Source organism: Bidens hawaiensis, unplaced genomic scaffold (assembly GCF_021521415.1).
Source record: "Bidens hawaiensis isolate Kalapana, Puna unplaced genomic scaffold, B.hawaiensis_p1.1 tig00041723_1, whole genome shotgun sequence".
NCBI lineage: Eukaryota > Viridiplantae > Streptophyta > Magnoliopsida > Asterales > Asteraceae > Bidens > Bidens hawaiensis.
The window spans coordinates 2,366-14,399 of NW_027497390.1; the positions used below are offsets into that span (position 1 = coordinate 2,366).

Below are 12,034 nucleotides of genomic sequence, written 5' to 3' on the forward strand. Positions count from 1 at the left end.
CAGTTATTAACGCATAAAATACTAGCATATCAAGCAATACATGGTAAATGCAAAATTATAAACCACACAAATGTTTGTGAATAAGAACCAACAGTTGATGAGATCCCATATACAGTGCCATATGTATGTTCAGCGTCTTGGGGTCAAACCTTTTTATTTCGGGTACATAGATGAAAACCCATATTTTATTTATATCTTCTCCGGTAACTGTATAAAGAAAAACAGGTAATTAAATCATCAAAAACCAAAGGTGTCAGATATCTAATGACTAACATCAAGGAACAAACTTTCTATGATTCAAAGCACTAACCAACATATTTTCCTTAACAAAATATATAGAATGGCATGATAACTAAAAATTGTTTATCACAGGCTATATTAGGGATCGATTGGGTAAACTACTCCAAGCCTTAAATTTTTTTAGCACTCCACGCAGAAACATAAAATCTAATGTTTCTCTTGTTATTTTAGCATAAAGAATAGGATATTAATTTTGCTCATTTGATAACTTGAAAGAGGGAGTGATTAGTAAAAAAAAATAAGAAATAAGAAATAAGTTTAGCATAACCATTGAATAAATACCTCACTCCATGATGTGTGTCGATCTCCATCTACACGATAAAAACATGTTCCAAGTCGGACATTCCATAATAAACTTGTGAGGTGCTGATGATGGAAAATCTGCACCATATTGTTTGAGCTTTGGTAGGTCTTCAAGATGCAGTTTCTTCAAGTTTAGCCAATGCTTTTTGTTGGTTGTATCCGTACACAAAGTCTTAATCTTCTCACAGGACCTAATCTCGATGACCTGGATGTTTGCGAACAATGAACTTGAAGTCACAACATATTCAAGCACTGGGCAGCTTTCCACTTTTAGGTTCTCAAGATTAATCGACCTCGTTATTTCCGGTAACAAAATTCTTCAAACTAGTCGCACCAGATATCCATAACGTCTTCAAATCTTTAGGAATCTCAAATTTGTCCTCAGGTAGCTTCAGTTTCGGACACTCCCAGATCTTGAGAATTCGTAAAGATGCGGGCAGCAAACCTCCTAATTCAACCATCTTGTCACAATATTTGATTTCAAGAACTTCAAGATTCTTTGGCAGCCATGATGATAGAAAACACCGTTGTTAGTTTTGTACAATTGTCAATATACAAAACTCTTAAGATAATCAAAGGTTCCAGAGGCCTTGTTTCCGCCATATATACTCTCTAAACTCTTGTTATTACAAATTCCCAAATCCTCCAAAGGAATATTGAACCCGATATCATCGTTTTCTTTCTGGTGAAAAATGGTGACCATTTCATTACACCTTTCGATCCAACAACCCTTTAACTTAAGGGGCGTTGAGTTATCGAAACCATATGGCAATGCATTGAGTTTACAATCAACCAGAAATACCAAGTCAATATCTTTGATGATATTCTCGATATCCTTTGGGAAATGCTCGAATCCACGAATCTGCAATGACATGCTTTTCTTATATTTAGCGAACGAGCGAGATTGAAAGTAGACATCTCGGAAGACGAGATCATATTTTTGAGGATATGTGTTGTACGCTTGATCACCTTCCACCGTTTTGGGAACTGCACATAGATGGTACGGTCCATTTGTCAAAGGGTTTTTCTCCAAAAACTGAGTGGCATTAAGGAATACCGGAGATTTGTCGTTGTCAGACAGCTTGCAAATGTTCCACTGATCTGGATTGACCTCTTTCGTTGAACTTTCGTTATTGATATTTGGAAACTCGATGTATTCAAGATGAGTGGATGCACGGATAATTTCGTCTGGTATTTCCTTTATTGAACAATCTTTGGCCATGAGCTTTTGAATACTTTGTAGTTGAAGTTTGGTAAGCTATTGATCATAGATGACCGTGAAAGATCCAAGACTTGAATCTTAATCGATGGATTATCAAGTTAGGATCTGATGATAACTTACAACCCGCGAGAGAAGATGAGTTAGGTTGTCGAGTTTTGACATGGATGGTAACTCTTTGATAGATGTGTCAGAAAGATCAAGGATTCTAAGGGTGCTTGTATCCTTTACGAATTCAGCTCCATTGGTTTCAGTGACTTGACACCCGAAAGATTTAGCTCGTTAAGGCACAAAAAACTGTACATCTAGTACAAGATCTTGCAAGTCAATACAATTCGTTAGTAAAAGCCGACTGAGATTACATGGATTAGGAAGAGACGGGAAAGACTGGATCTTTGTTTCTGAAAAGTCAATCTTTTGAAGACGTGACATTGCTGCAAAAGATTTACTTTGTATCTCTGTAAATCAATGCACTTTGAAGTATCAAGAATCTCTAACTTGGAAGCGGATTCTAGAGATGGCAAAGCTTTTAGTGCACGACATTGTGATAGGACCAATTCACGAAGTTCGAAAGTTTTGAGAGAGATGGGATTTGTGAAATGGCAGTTTTTGAAAGATTAAGAACTTGAACACAAATCATATCATCAAAGAATCTCGGGTCGATGTCAACAAGTTTCGTTGAACCGGAAAGATCAAGAACCTCAAGTTTTTCAAAGGATGTAATAAATGGAAGTCGTTGTAACTCAAGGCAACTTTTGAGGTAAACATACCGAGGTTTTGAAATATTGGATGGCAATCGATCAATTCGGTTTTGGACAGGTCAAGGTTATCAGGGAAGTCAGGCTTTCTAAAGACGAATCATGAAACTCTTCAAAATGCTTAGAACCCGACAGATCAATGGTTTGGAGACTTGACAATGATCTCAAGCCTCGTAGTCGAACTAAATCCGGACATCCCCGCAGAATAAGTGAGCGAGTTCTTTCTGTTTTTTAACAAAGGGGTTGTTGGAACGCGGGTTCTGGAAAGATTAAGGGTTTGAAGTTTTTCAAACTTCAGGAAGTTTTTATCAAGAGTTTCCAGTGGAGATGTTACCTGAGAGATCAACAACAATGAGTTTTCCAAGCTTTGAAATGCTCTCGAGCTTCTTTAACCGAGGACAATCTTTAACTATCAGCCATTGTATGTTTTGAAGATTGTAAATGGCCTGAGGTAACGATGCGATTTGCAGACCCGAGAGATGGAGACTTTTGAGTTGAAACATGTTTTTAAAGAAGCCGGAGTTCAACCGTCTAAGCGTTAGGCCTCCGGATATTTCAAGAACTCCAAAGCTTTTAAGCTGACCTTTGCCTCCTGCAAATACTCACATCCTCTAAGCACTAAAACACGAAGCCTTTCCCTTTCTTCCAACTCGTGTGGTAATTTAGTGATCGTTGGATAAAACAAACCAAAAACTTTCAAATTCTCCTCAGATTTAATGAAATGGGTGATTTCCGACTCACGAAAACTTGTTCCATCCAGCAATAAAGTTGCACGATCCTTATCGGATGATTTATCATCTTTCCTGATGATTTATCATCTGATGCATCCACTTTCTTCCGTCGTTTTGTTTTCAACTTTCCATTATTATGTGTGATGCTCCCAAATCCCTCTTCCTCGGAAGTAATCACTGTCGCGAAACCAAGATTGGGGTTTTGGTCAACGGACTCGGACTGGTACAAATCACGGACATCAATAAGTGAATGATCCATGAAAACATAACCACCCTCTTGCAGTTTAAGCACCCCACAATCAATAAGCTGCATCACAACATTATGACCCTTTTGGTACAACGTTGTCATGCGACCAACACCGAGGTATCCTTCCAAAATCCAGTAAGTTATCAACTCACTGTAATGAACATATCAGAATCACGATAGAAATGGGGCCCACACCACCTTAAATCTTTCAAAACACCGATCGGTAACACATCATGCATTTTGCATAATAACTTGCTTAAATTGTAAGGTTCAGTTGCTTGACTTGCTTCTAACAACTCTTTCTCTATGAATGACACCCCAGATGCATCTGAGCAAAAGTAATTCAAAAACTTTTGCTATCAAGATAACAGTTTTAGCTGGCAAATCAACCTTAAACTTATCAATGAACTCCATGCCTAAACTTTCGACCTTTTTGCTTGGTTGAGGTTCAAGATTTTCTTTCAATATCTTGCAGGAAGCCTCTCTAGACAAAGCTTTAATCTCAACGTATTTTCACCAGAATAACCGTCATCTTCTCTCTTGTTATCAGAGATTAAAAGAGTTTTCAACATTAAATGAGAAAGAAACATTTGCTTCCACAATGACCAAAACTTTGTTTCGGTTTCGGTTTCGGTTTTTGGTTTTGCGATCGGAAGACCATCAATAATAACAAGAGTTTCGTGTCCATTAATTTTCTTCTGTATGTCTTCAGTCAACTTTTTCATGTTGACCCCCTCATCATAGTCATCTTGTACATAAATGTTTTCCTCCTCAACCTCCCACTCCTCGTTCGCTCGAATTAAGAATAATTGTCGACCAATACTCATGCAGAGGGAGTCTTGTGTATACTCCCTGCACATAAACACCCAGAGTGTGAAATCAAACACTCCATCTTTAATGGCACGCTTACTTATTTTCTTTGCCATTTGTGTTTTCCCGACTCCAGGAAACCCATAAAGATTCAGTTTCTCATGTTTCTTTAGGCTTTCATATATTTCCGCCATCTGAGAATTTAAATTAACACATGAATTTGATTAAAATCATGATGTTCCATGAAACCATCTACATTAAAAAGACCAAAATACCTAAAATCGTGTCTACTCAGTGTCGCGGAAAATACATACGTTCATTAACTTCAAAATCCACCCGGTAAGTAAATTCAAAAACACGAAAATACATTACCCATATCTTCACCACATTTTTCATTTTCAACCAATAATTTCTCTATGTATTTACATTTTATACCAAAAAATATATGGGTTCACCACTATGCACTATCCTATGCGCTCTTGACTTAAACCGGCACCCAAAAGATAACCAAAACCAAGAGCTAACCAATAAGTAAAAAAGGAACATGTGAAAAAAATGGACGAGGCTAAAAAGGGTGAAAAGCCAAACCCGAAAAATGGCTTAGAGGGGATGTTGTAACTAGCAAAATCAATGTTTTTTAAAAAGGCCAGTTATTGAACCGGTTGCTTATAATTAGTTATAAATGGTTTGTTGGTTGAATAAGTTAGATAGGTCAATTCGATTTGAAAACGGAGGACACAATAACTAATTTAATGTTTTAAAAATATTAAAACTATAAAAATAAATATAAGTATATACAAATTTAATAAAATAACAAAACCTTTGATAATATAGTATACCAAAAAAATTGTATAACAATTGGGAAATTACAAATTTATATCATAGATAGAAAACATAAAAAGTTGAAATAGTTTTAAGATGTAATAAAGAAAATAAAATACAGTTAATTAAGAAAAGGTATGTGGAAATAGAGAAGTTATGAGGAAGCTGTGAATGCTGCATAAAAACTAAAATGAAAGCAAAGTCGGAAAAAAAAAGTAGAATAGGTAAGAAGCGAATAAAGAAAGGATCAAGTAGAAGAGACAATTATCGCTAACTGAGTATCTGGTCAAACCATTGACCCCGGTTACGGGTTCAACCGCAACCGAATCGGCATAATGGACAGACAGTTCCCGGTCCAGATTTCTAAACCATGTGCAAAATGGTATGGAAATTGGAATACATATCATTTTTGGCATTCAATAATAAATGTGCTTTTGACGCAGGTAACTTGAACTCTTCATATAAAAAGTGTAAATAAGTTACAGTTTGAGTTCGGTTTAACTTAAGAAAAATGGCATGGCTTTGTTTAACTTTTTATGTTCATAAAATTTGTGATTTGATGTCATTGCTTAAAAGTGTTTGGTATTTTACCAAATTTTAAAAATTAAAAGAAAAGTATGTGTTGTGTATTTTAACAAATTTGTTTCTTGGTGAACCACCAAAATTTGTGTCAGCTAGAGATTAATTTATCATAATGAGATGATTTTCAGGTTCATTTCGTGATTGGATTCATATCAAATTCTAGTTTGTTTTGTGTTTGAGTTCGTATTTAATTTTGCACTTTGTGTCATATTTGGTTCATATCAAATTCCACTTTGTGTTGGTTCGAAAAAACAAATAACAAACTATAATACACAAACCTGAAATGCCTCAAAATTTTTGTATCTTACGAATCCTATGTATGACTTTCTCGTATTGAAGATGCATGTACACATTTAAATTCTGAAACGCCTTTAAAATTTTCTCGTTTGAAAGATGCACGGGTGGATTAAGTGGGTGCTAAAAGGGGGAAAAAGACCTCACTTAAATTTAGCTAACACACATAAAAGAGTTAACCTCGGTTTCACTTCATGTGTTTTGGTAATTTTAATTAGTTCAGTCTAAAACTAAAATCTTTAACCATTTGTGTCACTATGGTCAAACGACAGTGGCCAATTCAAAACTTAGCTCAATAGTTTAGGCGTTTTCTTTAATGCCAAGAGTAAGAAGATGAAAATCTTAGGAGTTTGAAAAGTAGAAAAGAAAAATAGGAAAAATAGCAACGATAAAGATACAAGAGCATTCACATTTAATCTCTCAAATCATATTTTTAAATTAGAGAAAATACCAAAAAATATCTTTACATTCTACCCTGTCCCCATCCTCAATAGCATTCACATGCCTATTTTTTTTATTTTCTTTATAAGTGGTTGTTAGTGAAAGAAATAATATATATATATATATATATATAATAAATATAAAATAAAGAAATATTAATTAATCGAACTGAGATAACTATAAAAAATGAGATGTATGAAACTTTTAAAAGTTAAATTATAGGATTATAAATGAAGGATTGGATGCGAATACTTAAAAGGCTAGCCACAAATCAATTGAATAGTTAGTGAATTTTGATTTGGTTCTTTAACTCCGATAAGTAACTTTGAGAACCCAAGTTTATTTTAATCCCCTATATTAAAATCAACGAGATAGCAAAACCCTGACGTGTTGCGGTGGTGTGACGATGCGAATTTGGTCGGCATTAGTTAGGTTCATAATGGTAACAACAATAAACCCAAAATAGTAAACGTACAGCCATATCGCAGGGGTTCTACCAACTGATAACCCATCAGCGTCGAAAGTAACCCATAAAATAAATTAGTACACGCCCAAATACAATAAATTAACATATTTAAAAATAACCATAAAACTAACATATTTAATACAAAAAAAAAAACTCATGGTGAACATAAAGAAAACAAACCACGAGTATTGTGGTGGTGAACCGACACGAATTTAATTAGTATAGACCAATGCTTTAAAACCAATACGAACCGTCCGATTAAACCAGTTACACTGGATTCCGGACAGACACCCATTACATCTAGCCCGACATTTTAGGGCGGTTTGCTAGAGATTCGAACAGCTGTTTTTTTTTTTAAATATTGATGGTCGGGTATTTTGTTCATATATTAGTATGTTAATTGTACAGTTTTAGTTGACTGTACGAACAATGGTACTTCATATGTGTTTATTATGTTACAGGTCACAGGTTGCTAATGTGGATAAATTGGACTTGTACAAGCACGGGATGAAGGTCCGGATGATCGGTGCGCCAAACGATGAAGACGGAAAAATTGATGCTTAAGAGTCCCGTTGTGCTACGTGAACGAGTTGAAAAGAGTCCGTCGCGATACGAGATAGACCAGTTTATGGGATTCTTTTGAGGGAGCAAATAATGAGGACACGTTGAAACAGTGGTGTTAGGCAATTTGTTTATTGTTGACTTTTGCCAGTGCGATACTCGACCATTTGTAAAAACGGGAAATTAGGGTTTTGTTTTTAACTTTCATTTGATGACCTCTATTCATCTATCACGCTCTCCAATAGTTTTGGGAGCCTAAAGGTGATTTCTAACCCTTCCAATCACCGAGAAATCATTCCTAATGGCATTTATCACCAGAATTGAAGATATATTGATGAAGATGAGTGACTAGTCTCCTCGAATCATTCCCGAGATGTAGAGTAACCTTTCAATATTTCTCATGTTTTAGAACTTAACTATTTATAATTATTGATTTAATGATCTATGAGCATTGATGTTTGGTATTGTTGAGCATCGGTCCGTTTGAGTTTATTTCAATCAGAACAATTAGTATGTCAATTGTTATGATACGTGTCTCATAGGGTTTTACTGATTAGTGTGAGTGTGATAAAGCACACATTTTTCCTTAATTGAGTCACGCTGGCAAGTAACCTTTGGTTACCACTGTCGTCAGTGGCAAAGCTTGGACTAAGACACGAGGGGGAAGGACTCAAAATGTATACAAAAATTCACAAACGATGGGGGGGACTCAAATTTTCGGCCGAAAACGCCTAAATTTATACTGTGCATAAAAAATTCAGATGAAAACGGGTAAATTTACACCACTAGGCGAAAAAACCGGGGGGGGGGGGGGCTTGGCCCCCCGGCCCTAAGTAAGTTTCGCCGGTGACTGTTGTGTGCTTACATTTGTTGATGCCTAATATTTGATTATTCGGTTAACCGGATTCATTTGTTGATAAATTGTTGTTCAATGACATGAGATTGTTGTTAGTTGCATGCTTGAACCTCGAGTGTGATTAGCCTTTTAATTGAACTGTTTATAACTTGTTAAGTGATCATTTATTTAAAACTTACAAAATTGCTAGTGTGATCAACACTTCAAATTGTCATTTCATAATGTTAGGAATCAGTTGCACTTTACACTGACACGCATACTCTTCGTGGTTCGATTTTACTTACCCTAACTAGTTTAAGGTGATTAGGACACCGAGTTATTCTTATTTTTGCTTAGACCACGACAATCTAGATCAAATACCGATTTAAATAGACAAACTGGTTTTATGCCCAATGACTTTTGATAATTTTTACGACCCATATTTTTTTAAAATGATTTAAAACCTAGCGGATAAAAATGAAATAAATGCTTTTAGATTATTTTATTTAAAAAAATCTTTGTTTAAAATTCAAGTATTTTTAGATTAAAAAAAAAACAAGTCCTAGAAAAGAAAAGTATAACTCTTTCCTTCAAATCCATATCCCACGGAATTTCCTTAGGGCGTGTTCGTTTCACGGAATAGAATTGGAATTGGAATTTGCATAGGATTTGGAATCGGAGGGAATAGGATTTGGAATCTGACCATTCCAATAGGAATTGGAATTTGAAGAAATCGAAATCCAATTCCATTCTTGGTGTGTTCGTTTGACAAAGGAATTGGAATTGAGATTTTTTTTTTACGAGAATAACGGCAGAAACATTTTAGTTTTTTTATTTTTTATTTATATTTTATGTTATGATTTTTTTATGATTTTTTTAAGGGTTTTCTATTAAGATAAAAAAACCCCTCAAAAAAATATTCAAAAATAATAATAATAAAATTATAACTCAAAATATAAATCGAAACAAAAAAAGTAAAAAAAACCAAAGTATTTTATTTGTTGTTCTCGTTAAAAAAAAAGAAAAAAAAAAGAAAAACTCGAGAAAAGATTCCAACGAATTCACTTGAAATCCTCCACATTTTAGAAGGATTTAGAATCCCATCATTTAAAGGAATTGAATTCCAATTCCAATTCCTTGACAACCGAACGCATCAAAAGGAAATTAAGATTCAAACGAAACGAACACGTCATGTCATGGGATTTTAATTCCAATTCCTTTGAATTCTCACGAATTCTGTGAAACGAACGCGCCCTTAGGATAACAAATTCCGACAGGATCTTAATACAAAATTTCTTATTTAAGTTCAATACTTCATTCATACAAGAGAGGGTTAGTTTTCTACCAAACTGTGAGCACATTTAGTTTAACGAGTTTTGTTCGTCGACTAGGCACGTAGGTAAGCCGTTTAACTCATTAATTTATCATGTTAGAGTTCTAAAATGTGTATTTTATAACAACTTAAGTGATTGGGGATTGTTTCAAAAAAAATAAAAATAACACGTTACTTTAGAATTAGAAATATTAATATGTAAAAATATGTTAAGTTTTTTGGTAAACTTGGTTATGTTCTTGTAAACTCATGAATAAGCGCATCATATTTGGTTCATACGTGTGATATAATTTTCAAATAAATGTAATATTTTTTTGTCTATGTCAGAATTGACCCTCCAACACACGACACGACACGAGTAGCAGGTAGCAACCCAATTAAAAATTAAGGATTTGCATAAATTTACGAAAGAATATGGTAGTATAGTTATATATATATATAATACGATCCTTCCTAAATTATTTTTGTGTTCTCAAAACTTTCAATTTTACCATTTAACTATAAACATTGTATATTTTGACGTATTTAGTTATCATTTAATTTTATTTTTCTAAAATAATTTTCTTCGATAAGTTTTTAAAAAATTTTAAATGCTCAACTATGTATAGTTTCTCCGCATTACAATATAAAATTTATTGAAAACGAATTTGTACTAAGTAAAAGTACTTTTTGGTACAAAAAACTAAGGATCGACATTTTTTACGTAGTATTGGTATTGCATCAATACTTACCGAAAAAACATTCTGCTAACTTTATTGATTTATATGATTTTTGCGTTCGTTAAGACTCGGTTTCAGTACTTTTCGATATTTCTGCGCTATGGTAGCACGTACCGGTGTTGTACTGCCATCAGTACCATTTTGATTTATGTTTTTACTTATTTTCGGTTTTGGTTTTTTGATACGATACCAATCTCAGAATTGTATTCACAATAATGATATTCTTGTATCAGCTGAATATAGTTATGCACTTTGACTATCTACACCGATGAAAACAATTTTTTTAAATTTAATGCTTATGTTTACTGAATATTTTCTTTTTGGTAATCCTTTTGAAATTGCAATAGTTCTGTTAATTATTATTTTGTTGATGAAAGCTTAGACTACTTCTTCACGACAATGCACGGGTGAAATTTACTAATTATTAATATAAATAGTGAAACTTAATGTATTAAGAAATGTATTAAATGGGTTTGCCAATAAAATGTAGTTTCTATCTAAAAGCTCACTTTGTGTAACATGATCTTGTTATCGATAATTGTTTGGATAATATATCACATGTGCTCCTAAGTCCTGACAGCTAAGACTACAACTAATGTATAGTCACCTTGACACGACTATATGAGACATCGGTGACATTTGTAAGAATTTAAAAGTGAAATAACCTGAGGTTTCGTGGTTTTTGATTCGGCCATTCTTGAGTCTCCAAAATACAAAGCTACAAATTGCAGAATATCGAGTCAAAAGCTTGTATACATATTTCATAGAATTCATAGGCTACAAGTAAAAAACAAATGGGTCCCTAAATCAATATTTAATGGATTTGACAAACAAATTTGGCTTTAAAACTAATTATAGTCTTTTATCAAAAAAATGTGTGTGCATATACATAAATTCAAAAAGCTTTGGCCCCCTCGAAAGTATGGGCCAATGGACGGTCATGCACTTTGCCCTTGACCCCGCTAAGAAGGTACCTTTGCAATATTTAAAATAAAGAAAACAAAATCTTTGTATTTACACTTAAAATGTAATTGTTAACGAAACTGTAGATTTTTAAGTGAGGAAAGAATATGATTAATTTGTTTTTACGTTCATTAGCTTGTGAGTTAAACTAAAATCAAAAAATAAAATCAAACTAAGAAAACAACCGTCCCCAGATCACTCTCTAGTTCCGCCCATAAATGTGACCAAAAAATAAAATCAAACTATTGAAAACTAAGAAATTATATTCTAGATGAAACTTTAGTAACATTATAAGAGCTTATTAGAAAATACCTTTGATTTCACAGTTTGGCTTTAGATGGTTTAAGCTGTGAGTGTACAAAGAAAATGCAGTTTGGGGAGTATTTATAGGGCAATGTTATGATGCCAAAGTGACCAGGAGACAAGCTTTTGTGAAGAGTATACAAGTGTGGGGAAATAACTTCTTTGCTTGCAAAGAAAAAGTAACAGAACCAAATGAATAATTAGTTTACAACGTGAATTATAAGTTTAAATCCGACCCCAACCGGGTTTTACCGTAGCAGGCCTTTCGGTGACAGGTTTTATTGGAACAGTGGATGGTGCCCAACGCTGGCTGCGATTACGGGCATATGAGGTCGGCTTTTGCGATT

General features: G+C 34.1%; 1 pseudogene; it reads right to left on the bottom strand.

The window, feature by feature from the left end:
• Nucleotides 1–583: 583 nt before the first annotated feature.
• Nucleotides 584–11,194, bottom strand: LOC143593148 (putative disease resistance protein At4g19050; annotated as a pseudogene).
• Between the last annotated feature and the right edge of the window lie 840 nt (nt 11,195–12,034).